Source organism: Notamacropus eugenii, chromosome 1 (assembly GCF_028372415.1).
Source record: "Notamacropus eugenii isolate mMacEug1 chromosome 1, mMacEug1.pri_v2, whole genome shotgun sequence".
NCBI classification, from domain to species: Eukaryota; Metazoa; Chordata; class Mammalia; order Diprotodontia; family Macropodidae; genus Notamacropus; species Notamacropus eugenii.
Window position 1 is genome coordinate 646,512,550 of NC_092872.1, and position 14,296 is coordinate 646,526,845.

General features: G+C 37.3%; 1 long non-coding RNA gene across 1 annotated transcript in view; it reads right to left on the reverse strand.

Annotated features, from left to right (window-relative positions):
- Positions 1–5,708, reverse strand: part of LOC140528087 (uncharacterized) — a 150,861-nt gene extending 145,153 nt beyond the window's left edge. Inside the window, exon 1 of the long non-coding RNA XR_011975074.1 lies at positions 5,585–5,708. This is a non-coding gene — a long non-coding RNA (uncharacterized lncRNA). The remainder of the gene's footprint in view (positions 1–5,584) is intronic.
- Between the last annotated feature and the right edge of the window lie 8,588 nt (positions 5,709–14,296).

A 14,296-nucleotide genomic window follows, 5' to 3' on the forward strand; every position in this document is an offset into this window, starting at 1 on the left:
CCAACACAATACAAAGACAAATGTATCTGCCTCTGCCAATTTTGTAGGTATAGAAATAAGACACTTTGCACAATTCTGTAAGCTGTGCTATAGACAAAAGGCAGCTTGGAATAGCATAAAGTGTTGGATATGGAGTCAGGAAGATCTGAGTTCAAATCCTATCTCTGAAATATATTAGGTGTATAATCTTTGGCAAATCACACTCCCTGTAAATCTGTTTTCTAAACTATAGAAAGGAAATAATAACATCCAGAATGCCTATGTCATAGGCTCAAATGAATGTGTAAGAGCCTACGTAATGTTGTAAGGAAGTATATGAAGGTTTGCCATTATTAGGATTTTCTTTTTATTACATTAATTTTTTCTATTAAGATGTAAAATCCTTGAGGGTTGAGACAATTTTTTGTTTTGTCTTTATATCTCCAGTGATTTGCACATAATAGGGCCTTAATAAACACATGCTGGGTTAGATCTGATTCAAGTTATCTTTATGCTTAAAGTCAGCGAAACATTATATAGTATATATATATATTTATCTAAACGGCAAGCTAGGCTGAATTTTAGGTGAAAGTATAGATGAAGTTGGCAGTGTTACTTGTTATTGTTCTGAATTTTCTTTGGTCTATAGGGATCATGGCCACAATGGACTGGGCTGATGATTGAGAGACTAAAATTAAATAACAGCTCACACAAACAGCAATGGGTTAAAAAAGTTATAACCACATGTACATAGCAAAACCTACAGAAAATTTCCTGTAGTGCAATGAAAAAGTGTAGTTTTACGTCCAGTAGGAAGGTGTACAAATCAAAGCCCACACAGCATTGCACAATCACACAATCTATTTTTCAGGGCACTACAACTAGACACTGAAAAAGTGTTGGGAAAGGAAGAAAACTGATCACAAATCATTTGAGTTCACATCTGTGTTTTTATTCCAATTAATTATGTAGAACTATTCATCAGTAGATTTCTACCTTCTTTGAATTTACCACTAATTTTTGGATCTCTATCTTGGGACCATCCACAAAGGCAAGCAGAGGGGTAATATGGACTGAGTACCCACATCTAGTTTCTTTATACATAAGAGGGAGAAAAAAAATCTGGCATACATAGTTTTTATGGATAGAGAGGGTTGGGAAAATGAAGGAATCCATTACTTTCCATCACATCCATTCATAGATTTTTTCCCAAGGTGATCCATAGCCAATCTCATTGGGCTCTGCCTCCACAGTTTGCCCTTGAGTCCTCTGTTACTGTGTTTCTGTCATACCTTGTCACGTCTATGGGAACCCACGGGTGGAAACATTCTCCTAAAATAAGGGCAGACCTGGTTCATTAGCATCCCTATTGCTACTAAGTTGTTGAAAGGCATTGTCATTACTAATATTCATCTCCCATTCCTCTCTCTCCCTCTCTCTGTCTCTCTCTCTTTTTCTCTCCTCTTCCATCATGTTCTTTTTGCACGAGTGATCTCTCAAAAATATGATTTTGATGTTTCTACAAAATTCGATTGTCATTGTTTTGCATTCTGTATTCTTTTGAGTTATGAAACGAGGAAGCTATAAAATATTCCTTTACATTTAAGACAAAGTCAAATTAGTACAATTAGTATAATTTAAATTCTCATTCTCCAGGAGTTTCTAACAACCTACCTGTAGCATTGAACACAGCCAGACAAAAAAAAATACAAAAGTTTTCCTTCTGCTCAATTAAAAAAGGACAGAAGGAAAAAAACATATTTGCTCTAAGTTTAGAGCCACAGATTTGACCTGGAGGCAAACCACAATTCGTCTGAGGGTAAGCTTATCGTTTCCATGGAACTATAGCTAACAAACTTCCTCCAATAAATTTCTACTCACATTAAGACTTAGGATTGAAGACAGAAACACCATATTTCATACTCAAGTTTAAAATAAGTTGCACTACTGAACTATTTTGCTTAAAGAGACCAATTTGGATCCTCAATCTATTTTAGGTGGTATGACCAGTGGCTTCAGGAATGCAGTATGTTTGGACAGCATGAGACCTTTGTTGTTCTGGAGCCAAATCTGGCCTGATGCCTCTATACAGCTAACTAACTAGAAGAAAAGTGCAGTGCTATGAGAAACACATGCTATTTCCAGACTTCTATTTTCACTGTATAGAATAAATAGAAGCTTTCATCTCTGCTTATCCTCTTTGGGCATACTGCATACCACATGCCTCATTATTCAAAGGATAGGGTGTCCCTTGCACAGAGGAAAAAAGGAAATGGAGGGGACACTTTCCCCAAAAAACACTTTCAGTTCCAAGAAAAGTAAACAAGGGCATTCAGTCTACATTACCCCTCCTTTTGCCTTCATGCATGGTACCAGGCCAGATGATTTGAACAGAATGGCCGAAGGTTACTGGGGAACTCAATGATAGCTGGGTTTGTTGACAAATGGTACTATATAATTGGCAACAGACTAAGAACATATTGCAAATTCTAGACTTTACATTTATCAGATGCAAGACAAATTGAGAAGGGACTGTAACCCAGCAGAGAAAAGTATGGGGGCACAACCTCACAATTAAACTGAAATGGAGGCTGATTAATGCTTTTGCCAATTTACAAAGGGTCTGACAGTCTGTCAACACCATAACAGGTATTTTGAGAGTTGATCTTCCCCTCTTGGAAATAACATATTAGGTAGGTACACTAATTTTATGCACTTGAGATCTCTTGGAGGAAGGATCTGTGCAAGTTTACTTCTTATGCCTGACTTCAAAATTGGACAGGTATGTATCCAAAAATTCCAATATATAGTTAACTGGGCTGATAGTTAACAGGGAGAAGATAGAAAGGTGTCTGCCAGGGTGAGTACAAATAACAATGACTACATTTATATAGTGCTTACTATGTGCCAGGCAATATGCTGTTGTTTGTCTTTCATTTTAGAAAAAGACCAATGGCATCATAAGTTGATGTCTTGACCCATGGGTGACTTGGATTGAAGTGAGTCAGAGTTACACAAAGCTGTTAGCCTCACTCTCTCCCAGAGTCCAGTGACAAGACAAAGTCCAGTGGCAAGATAAAAATCAGGACGACTGGTGATGGCCCAGGATGCAGTGGATGACCTTGGTGTCTTTGATGTTTGACCAAGTTCAGTAATGTGCAGTGTCTGTTCTGCTGTTTTCATGGCCACAGGAACAAATTGATTTCATCTGCCAATTTTGGCCAGGGAAGACTTCACAAGCTTGGGATAGACACTCCCTAACTCACTGACAGGTCTGAGGCCTATCAGTTAGACAACCTACCAAAAATAATACCTGAGCATATTTGTTGTGCACACTATAACTTCCTAAAGCCATAGGAGAGAGGTGGGTGAAAGTGAACACCAAAGATGGATGAGCAGCCCTGAAAAGACTGGCAAGCTCCCATGACAGCAGAGCTAGTCCTCCCTGAACACCCCGTACAACCCAGGCAATGTTGCAGGCTAAATTTAAATTCAGGCCTCCAGACCTGGCACGCTATCCATTGCACTACCCAGCTGCCTCTAATTCGAAATGTGTCAACAGTAAGCCTCAAGTACATTTTTTTTAATGGGATGGGGGTGGAGAATATCAACCTGTGATCTCATCACTATAGAGAACTTCTGATGTGAAAAGTCTCCCTACCAATGAAGACTGGCAACTCTTCTGCAATGTATAGTCCTAGAGAGCTCCTTGAGGATGCTGAAAGATTAAATGACTTGGCTCATGTCTCACAACTACCATGCATTTGAAATAGGATTTGAACCCACATCTTCCCAACTACAAGGTCAGTCTTTGTGCTAACCTGCTTTTCTTGGTAAGGACACTTGTTCTCATTTTAGATGACAATCCAAGAGAGGTTAAATGACTTGTCCCATGTCCCATAGATGGTGATTATCTGAGGCACTGGATTTAAAATAATCCACGTTCAAACGGTGAAGGCTTTAAGGGTTTCTTCCAGTCCTCTTGTTGGTAGGCAGCATATTATTATCCTCATCTTATTGATGATGAAACTCGGACATAGTTTCAAGTTAAGTTAACCTATCTAGTGTCAAATAGCTAGTTAACGTCAGATCCAGAATGAATACTGAAATCTAAGAGATGACCGCTCCCAATCCCTGTCCCTTCTATAATTGAAAGAAGCTAGAGGATCTGTCCTAGTTTCTAGCCTGTGAAAGCCTGTTCTGATGCCATGTTTATGCATATTTAGATTTTCCACAGATAGAAACCACATGATTAAATTCCAACCGAACTACTTGCTATTCAGGGTTAATTCATAGACCAGCTTCACTCAGACTATGTCTAGACACACTGTGGCTAAATCTTTCTCAAAGCCAGATAAATAGCACAGGCTTCCTACAAAGGCAAGAGTTAGAAGGAATAGTCATACTAGTAAAACCACTATGAGATGGACCAAGCTTAGGTCTAGAAGGAGAAGGGAACTTAGAGGCCATCTGGTTCACTATCTTCATTTTAAAGATGAAGATAATGAAGTCTAAGGACATTCGATGACTTGCCCAAGGCCACATAGTTAAATTGCAAGAGCTTAGACTCAGGTTCTTTGACTTCAGGACCATTGTCCTTCCCACTGGACCATGCTGAACCTATTATAATATCCTATAATTAATGAATTTATGATCCACAAATTTTGGTCAGAAAACATATTGTAATCATTCACAGACTAATGGAAAAAGCACTTGGTAAGGTTATGATACATCTAAGTTGCATAGTATACAGAGCATTGAACATGGAGTCAGGAAGATCTGAGTTCTAATCTTGCCTCAGATACTGTGTGATATTGGACAAGCTATTTAATCTCTCTCTGTCTTAATTTTCTCATCTACGTATTGGGGATAGTAAGAATATTTATCTTACATAGCAGCTAGGTGAGTAGAGTGCCAGGCTTAGAGTCAGGAAAACTCATTTTTCTGAATTCAAATCTGGTGTTAGACACTTACTAGCTGTGTGACCCTGGTCAAGTCACTTAACCCTGTTTGTCTCAGTTTTCTCACATGTACAATGAGTTGGAGCAGGAAATGGGAAACATTCTGGTATCTCTGACAAGAAAACCCCAAATGGGGTCACGAAGAGTTGGATGCAACTGAAATGAGTGAACAAAAACAATTATCTTATATTGTGAGGATCAAATAGGATAATGTGGGTAAAGTGCTTTGCAAATGTGAGGTGCTATAGATATGTTAGCTAGGAGTGTTGGTTTGACGATGAGAATGGTGGTGATGCTGAAGATATGGGCCAAGTCACCTAACATCCCTGAGCCTTTTATTCATCCATAAGATAGGGATAATAATATCTGCACTACCTACCTCACAGGGTTGTTGGAAGGAAAATGTCTTGTGAAACTCAAAGCATCATGTAATGTGAACCAATATTATAAATAACACTTCAGTAATATTGAATTGATCTGAATTGAAGCAGAAATACTCTCCTTATGGCTCTAGAATTTTATTTTTATAGCATACTTTCCAGCCCTCTCTTAGTATATTTTTCACTAGGCCCTTTGAGATAAAATTCTCTTACTATTCCTGAGTAACCATATGTTAGAATTGAGCATATATCTTTGACTTCTACCTGATAAGTGAAGTGCACAAGCAGGGTGTGGATGACCATCTGGAAGGGACCTTGTAAAGAGGAAGGTCTATGGCAGGTGGAAGTTTGGGCCAGAGGCCTTCTGAAGTCCCTGTCAACTAGGATTCTGTAACAGAAAAAAAATGACCTCATTTCACCAAAGAATACAAGATTGAAGAGACAAAATATAGTATTTGCATTTTCAAAAATGCATAGATTGCCTTTCCCAAAGCTACAACTTTTAAAAGGTTATAACTTTTTAAATTATAAAGGTTTCTGACCCAGGTATCAAAGTGCACTATGGTGTCTCCTAATGATGGGAAGCCTCTGAGGTCTAGTGAGGAATGTTGTTCAGTATTCAACTCCCTTGATCTCATAGAAGAGACTGGCCATGCTTAGGGTCCATGTAAAATTTCTAGCATTCTGCTCAGAGTCTAACTAAAAATAGGGTTGGAACAGGTTTTCTGTTAGCATCTTGACCTTCTGCTTCTGGGTCTGGTTGAAACGGAAAATACAAGAGCTCCTGTAAATGGAAAATGAGGTGAGGGAAAAAGTTAAGTGAACTTTCAAGAACATTTAAAAATAAGTTTCTGTTTATTGAGTTCATGTCCTGGGCCAAAGCTTAGATTTGATGCTCACTCTCTATGAGTGAATTTTCATCTCAATTCTATGTGGAAGAAATTAGTATTAGATGTAAATATGTGAATAAGAATATACTTTTTAAGTTTAGGAACATATACATTTATGCTAAGAAAAGAGACATATTTCATCTTGTCTTCACTCTTAGCTAGCTAAGTGACCTTGACTGAATCACTTAACCTCTTAAAGACATCATTTCTCCATTTATAAATATGTGAAATTTGGACTACAGGTAATTCATAGGACCAGAAAATTATGTTATCACAGTTTTAGAGCTGGAAAGGATCATGGAGGTTATCAAATTCATTTTACAATGTGGAAATTTTACAAATGAGGAAACTGAGGCCCTGAATGGTTAAATGGTTTGTCTAGGCTCATACAAAATCAGAGGCAGGATAAAAACCTACATCTTTCTGACCACAGAGTGTTCTAGCTACAAAGCAATTACTAAATACTTATGTTCTATTAATATTGCACTAAGTTGAGAGGGAGGAGTGGACAGGAATAAAAATACTGATAGCTAGTATTTGAATATAGTTTAGAAAGTACTTTATATTCAAAATTTCATATTATCCCCAAAATAGCACTTTGAGTTAGTCACCTGTATTTTGCAAAGGAAAAAAAAGATTCAGGAAAAAAATATGACTAAACAAAAGTCCATTAGTTAGCCCAGACAAAAGTAAATTTGGATGAATCGGCAACCTGTGCAATGGCTGTCTCAAAGAGTAGTTGGCAATGGTTCCATGTAAACATGGAGGTCTCTATTAGAGTGCCCCTCAGAGATAATATATTTGGCCCTATTCTGATTACATAATTATCAACATGGAGAGATGCATAGATGTCATGTATATCAAAATAAAAATAACAAAAAGCTAGGAGGATACCTAGTACATTGCATGGTGCCAGAATATACAAAGATCTTGATAGGCTGGAACACTGGACCACAACTAATAAGACGGAATTTCATAGGATTAAATGTAAAAACTTACACGTGTTCAAAAACTCAACTTCATAAACATGAGGCAAGAGGAGGAGTGAGTATACAATAGTTTCTCTGAAAAATAATCCTGGGTTCTAATGCACAGCACTGCAACCTTATTAGGAATAAACATGATCACACTGCAGTCAAAAAAACTGATGCAATCTTACACTATACTGTATCAACAAGCATTGATTACATGCTTAATGCCTACCAAGCATTGTGCTGGGTTCTGGGGATACAAAGACAAAAATGAATCAATTTCGGCTCCCAGGTAGCTTGTCTTCTATCAAGGGAGACACCCACCATCTATATGCATGTGAGTGTGTATATGAAAGTCTAAACAAATGCAAAATAAACTGATTTCTAAATCCCAATAACTGCAAATAATGAATCCCCACAAGTAGCCATATATGCTCAAATTCATAACATTCAAAGTTATAATTAATTATGTAAAATATGGCCATTGGTTCTAGCCCAATAGAAGTATGCAGTTTGAATCTGAATAATGCAACAATATCAGAGAATTCATTTCTCACGTGAATCAGGACCTAACTGGAAAGGAAATACAAGGTTGTTTTGGGAGGTAGGGTACCAGCAGTGGAGAACTCAGGAATTGTTTTATGTATCCAAAGAGATCCCAAGCCCAGGATTTATAACAATGGTAGTCTCTGAGAGAAGGATGACAGAATCAAAACTTTCAAAATTGGAAGAGACCTCAATTGTCATCTTGTTCAATCCATTTCTGTTTCCCATTCCCCTCAAAAAAAATCCCTTTAACAACATTGTTGACAAACTTTTACTTGAATATCATCCAAAAAAGAAGATCCGTTACCTTATAAGCAAAGCCTTTCCAATTTTGAATAGCTCTTATTGCTTAGTATTCAGAAATTTCTGGAATCAAACTGAAATCTGACTTTTTTTTTTCGATGTCTTTCCATTTCTCCTACTTCTGCCCTCTAAGGTCAAACAAAATAAGACTAATCCTGCTTCCAAGAGAAAATGCTTTCAATATTTGGGGACAACTATCTTGACCCCCTTGAGTCTTCTTTTTCAAGATAACTGTCCCAAGTTTCTTCAACCAATTCATGAACTCAAGGTCCTTTACCATCATCATTTTCCTCCTCTGGACATTAGAGTTCTTCAACATCTATCCTAAGAAAGTGCCTGACCAGGGCAAAGTACAGCAGAAATATTACTTCCTTACTTCTGGAAGTTATATTTTCTTTACTGTAGTCCAAGGTCATGTTAGCTGTTTGTGTTGCTTTATCACACAGCTGTCTCACTTTGAGACACCTTCTACCAAAATACCAGACGTTTTTCATATTCTCTAAAAATGCCCTCTCCTGTTTTGTACTTGTAGACTCAACTTCTTGAACCCAAACATAATAGTTTCTATTGACTTCTATTAAATTTAATCTTATTTAATTTAGTCAAATATCTATGCTGTTAAAATATTTTTGGATCCCAGTTCTATCTATTGCGTTAGCTAGCTTTTCGCTGTCTTGAAATCTGATAATGATGCCACCTGTGTAGCTCCAGAAATTCTACTATGAATTTTTTCCAAGTTGAAATTGAGCTATTAATGACTGTTTATTGGGTCTCTTCATTCAAGTAGCTCCAAGTCCATCTTATTGTACTCTCATTTAGCCCCCTATCTTTCTGATTCACAAGAATGACATCGTAGACTTTGCTGAAATCTTGGTAAATAGCATTTATAGAATTCCCCTGATATACCAATTTAGTATCCCAGTTTAAAAAAAAAAAGGAAATAAAGTTAAACTGGAATGACCTGCTATTGATAAAACCAAAATCACCACTTCTTCACTTCCTGTTGGAGATGTTCACTAGGTATTTTAAAAATAATATATTCTAGATTTTTTTCCTAGAAATTTAACACAAGCTCACTGACCTATAGTATGGAGATTCCTTAATTCTCTCTCTCTCTCTCTCTCTCTCTCTCTCTCTCTCTCTCTCTCTCTCTCTCTCTCCTCTCTCCATTTCTCTCCCTCTCTTCCTTTTTTTTCTTTTCCTTTCTTTCTCTCTTGGTGCTGAGAATCTCAAATTCCTAGGGAATAATTTGAAAATGTGAACAAATTTTAAATAGTTCTTATATTATATATATATATATAAACATTTATTAACATTCTTTCCTTCCTTTCTCTCTCTGTTTGTCTATCTCTCTGTCTCTCTCTGTCTTGCTCTGTGTGTGTGTGTGTGTGTTTCTCTTTCTCCCTCTCCATCTTTCATTTTCTGTCTCACTCTCATCGGGACCCCCCTCTAATCCTGTAGTATCTATTCTCTTTTCAATTATCATTCATTTTCGATCAGAGACAGTGGCTAAGAAATCACACCTACTAGTTCCTCAGTGCCCCAGGAAGGGGTAAAAGAAGGATTGGACTTTTATTCTTGTCCCCAGAGGGCTGAACTCGGAGTAATCAACAGGTGGAAGTTACAAAGAAGTAAATTTAGTCTAGACACAATAAAATACTTCCTAACAACCAGAGCTAATAGAAAGCAGAATGTACTACTCGGAAAGGGAGTGGGTTTCCCTCTTTCATCAAGTGATCCAACAAGGGTCACTTACTTGGATTGCTAAGAATGAGGATTTTTTCTCAGGTAAAGGTTGGATTGGACTAGATGACTGCTGTGTTCCCTTCAGACTCTGACAGTTTATAACAGACACCAGAAAGAGAATCTTAATGAATTCCTAAGGAATAATTTGAAAATGTGACCCACTTATAAATATGTTATTGTATAACATATATAAAATGGTAACAAGATTTGTGAACTTGGGTCTTCCATGATTAGCATCTCTTTCTTTTAGGTTTTTCTCATCTTCTCATCTCATACACGGGTATCAAGGAAATGGGATGTAGGACTTCTGCGTATTTATTCCTGGTGTTGATAACATCTACATTTGAGATTCTAGAATGACAACATCACTACCAAGCAACTAAGATATTTATGCAGAACTGAGAAACTTTTAAAATCCCCTTTTAAGCTATGCAGCCACAGAAGACCCTTAATAATTGATTATAATTGATTTTAACCTTGTCCTAACCTGGGCAAAATGGCAAAGCCAATCATCTTTGTGCAGATGGAATATGAGAAAAGAGCCCCCAGTCCACATCTTTAAAAGCTCCAGACATGAGCGGAAGATAAAATATTTAGTCTGCAAAAGCCTTGACCTCCCAATTTCAGCCAGTTTTGAACCTGAATTGATTTCTGACAAGGCATCTGGGAGACGATTACAACAAAATGCACTAAAGCTGGGAAGCCTTTATTTTAACATCCCAGTAGCTTAACCTGTTAATAACAGTCATTGTTTTAGATACAATACCAACTTCTGAAACAGGACTGAGAAAAGGACAGCAGCACCACGGTAACAGAGGTAGTGTATAACAGAAGAGCGTAGCCATTACGGAACTGACTCAGGAGTTTCCAGTGGAAAATTCTCTTTCTTGGGGTCTAGGTTTTCCAGACACCACATTTTCTTGGGGTCTTTCTTGGGTCTATCTTAACAGTTGGGATCCATACCCAGGAGGAGCAATTGTGTGCCTTGTGTCCTGGCAGTCAGGGCTCACCAGTTTGTTAATTTCACAATTACTAGTGATGAGAATTTGAGCAAGGTATTACCTTTCTCCTGACTTCATTTACCTTATCTGTAAATTGCATATGTTAGATGGGGTGATCTTGAGGTCCTCTCATGGATTTAAGTGATCCTTTTTTAAAAAAATGAACTTTAAAAGAAAGTAGATTGACTGACTTTGTTAGCTACGCAGTTAATAAGAATTCATTCAGAACCTACTACATGCAGGCCCAGTACTAAGTGCTTGGAATAACAAGAAAGGAGACCAAAAAAACCAAAAGACAACATTTCATGCTTTCCAAGTGCTCACAGCATAAGGAGGGAGATAACATGTAAATAACTATGCATAAATAAGATATATAGATACAGGTATACAATTGGATTATCTCTAATTTAACATATATGATAAATTATCCTATATAGATATAGAAAGAATAAATTGGAGATAAAATTTATATTTTTATTTTATATATAAATTGAAAGCAATTGTGTGTGTATGTGTGTGGGGGGGGGGGTATGTGGGTGTGTACACCCATGGGGGGTTGAGGGGGTGGGAGATGGATAAATTGTAGACAATCAGAGGGAAGCAATAGCCTTAAGATGAATTCGGAGTGACTCCTTGTAGAAAGTGGGATTTTATCTGGGTATATGAAGAAAGTCAGGGAAGCCTAGTGGTGGAGATGAGGTGGGAGAGCATTCCACACAGAGGGATGGGTAGTGAAAATTCCTGGAGCCAAGAGATGACTTGTCTTGGGGGAAATACAACCAAGACATCCACTGTAAAAGGATCAACAAGTGCATGGCAGAGAATAAGGTTTACAAAGCTGGGAAAGGTAGAAGGAGGTCAGGTTATAAAGGCTTTGGACACCAAAGAAAGGATTTTATATTTAACCTTGGAAGTGATGGGGTTAATGTAGTTCAACATTTGAGTTCTTTCAAGGAAAATCACAGATATAGACTAAACCCCTTGCCCCAGACAGTTATATGACAGTCTCAAGAGATTCCAGGTGAGGCAGAGTGGGCACATCAGCACTAATACATCACCACAACTGGGGGGAAAAAAAAGAGAGAAAAAGGAAGTCATGAAGAATGACTCAACAGAAAACATGAAAAGCAGAAAATTCATTCTTTTACTTTTCTGTGAATGTAAAGAGGTGTTTGTTTTTTGAGGGGGGACAGGGTTAGGGAAAGAAAGGGGGAAGCAGTTGTAGATATATGATTTCATCACATAGAAATTTTCTCTACCAAAGCAGATCAGAAATTTGGCTGTCATTTATAGACTTACAAAGCTGCTTGTGGCCCAAAGAAATGAAATATCTTCCCCATGTCAATATAATAATCATATTATTTTATTACAACTACTATATAATAGGAGCATGACTTGAACTCATGACTTACAGATTCAATGGTCAGTCTATACCACAATGACCACTTTTATAATCATTGAGTAAAATTGAAATTTAAAAGAGTCAAAATGTAATAGAAGAAAAAAATTATTTTTAGTCTTTTGACTTTAAAAAGACAACTGACTTGATCTTTGGCCACAAAATTCTGGGTTTTTTGTAATTTGGACATCATCAATATAGATTACAGGGTGAGGAACCTGCAACCTTGAGGCCACATGTGGTCTCAAGGCTATAGATTCCCCACCCAATGGAAATAAAATCTGCTTTCATTTTGGTTATGGATAATAATCAGAAATGATTCAAGTACTAATCCAAAATGATCCATTGATTCACAGACAACTGGAGTTGGAAAGAACCTTACAAACCATCTAATTGAGTCCTCCTCATTTCAATGATGAGGAAAATGAGGTCCAAAACAATTAATTGACTTGCCCAGGGTCACAAGTAGTGAGTAGGACTCCAAATCAAAACTCCAAGTCCAGTGTTCCTCACATGGAACTGTGATACCTTCTTATTCATTATACTGACTATCAAAGAGGAAATATTAGCCCTTTTGTAGACCTCTCTATAGCTGACCATAACTAGTTGAATACGACTGTAAGCATACACCTCCTCCTATCCACAGTTCTCAAAGTTCTTAAAAAGCTAAAAGAGATATTCAAGGCCATTTAGTTCAAATTGCATCTCCATTTTTCAGATGAGAAAACTGAGGTCCAGGAATATTAAGAGACTTGCCCAAAGTAACATAAGTAATAAATATCAGAGGTGGGTCTTGAATTCAGGTCTTAACAAGTCTGTGCTCATTCTGATATATTGTGCAGCCTGCACCCTTGAGTTTCCAGTGGTTACTCCTAGGCAGTGTTGCAAGACCACAATGATAGTGAATATAGACCCCCCAGGACTATGTTAGCATAATGCAGATCTTTCTTGCATGGATGAAATTATATTCCTCGAACCCCAAAGCATTACCCTGGCATGTAGGAGACCTAGCAAAATGGGGCAGTAAAATGTAACTAAAACACATTGGAAATGCAACTAAAATAGCAATAAAAATGTAGGTATAAATAATATTTATTTAAAGCTTTAAAGTTTGCAAAATGCCTTAAAAAGAAAGGGTATTTCAAAAGTCAGTGCTATTTTAAGCTATTAAACATGTACTAGGACTTTTGAGACACATTTATCATCTCATTTGATCTTCACAATAATCCAGTAAGGCAAGTGTGATTATTATGTGCAGTTTTTTTTTTTTTTTTTGGAGGCAATCAGGGTTAAGTGGCTTGCCTAGGATCCCAGGGCTACTAAGTGTCTGAGGTTGGATTTGAACTCAAGTCCCCTTGACTCCAAGGAGCAATGTTCTATCCACTGTGCCACCTAGCTGCCCCTGCCAATTTTACTAGTGAGAAAACTGAGGATGAAAAAGGTTAAGTGAATTACCCAGGGTAACACAGTTGATAAGCATTTGAGGCTAGGTTCAAAATCAGGTTTTCCTGACTCTAAGTCCTGAATTCTATGTACTTTGCCATCTGGCTGCCTCATGGGAGATCATGGATGCCAGAGGATACAGAATTGCTCTACTTTTCATGAGTGTATGCTTTTCGCCTTCCCAACCAGAGTGTGAATTTCTTGAAGGTTGGAATCATATATCTGTATATCTCCCAAAGTTCATAGCATAGCCCAATGGATATAGTAGGTACTTCATGGTCAAAATAAAAGTATTTACTTTTGCACCTACTACGTTCAAGGCACTATACTAAGCATTTTACAATAATTGTTAAGTTAATTAATATTAACAAGATTGACTCTTATTTAGATAATATAGCACCATTGAACAAAGGTAAAAATGACCATCCCACTGGACTCCAAGTCCAGGGCTCTACCCACTAAGGAAAACTACCTATCTTTAATGTAAGTTCCTACTATATGCAAGATACTGTACTCAGAATTAAGGATACAAAAAATGAAAAAAAGAGCACAGTCCCTGATAGGAGGAGCTTACCATCATTTGCATAATTAGGGGAGGATTGAGGCAAATGTGCCAAATACAGTGAAATATATAACAGAGATGAGATAGAGGTAAAATGTTCTTTGAAATTTGAAGA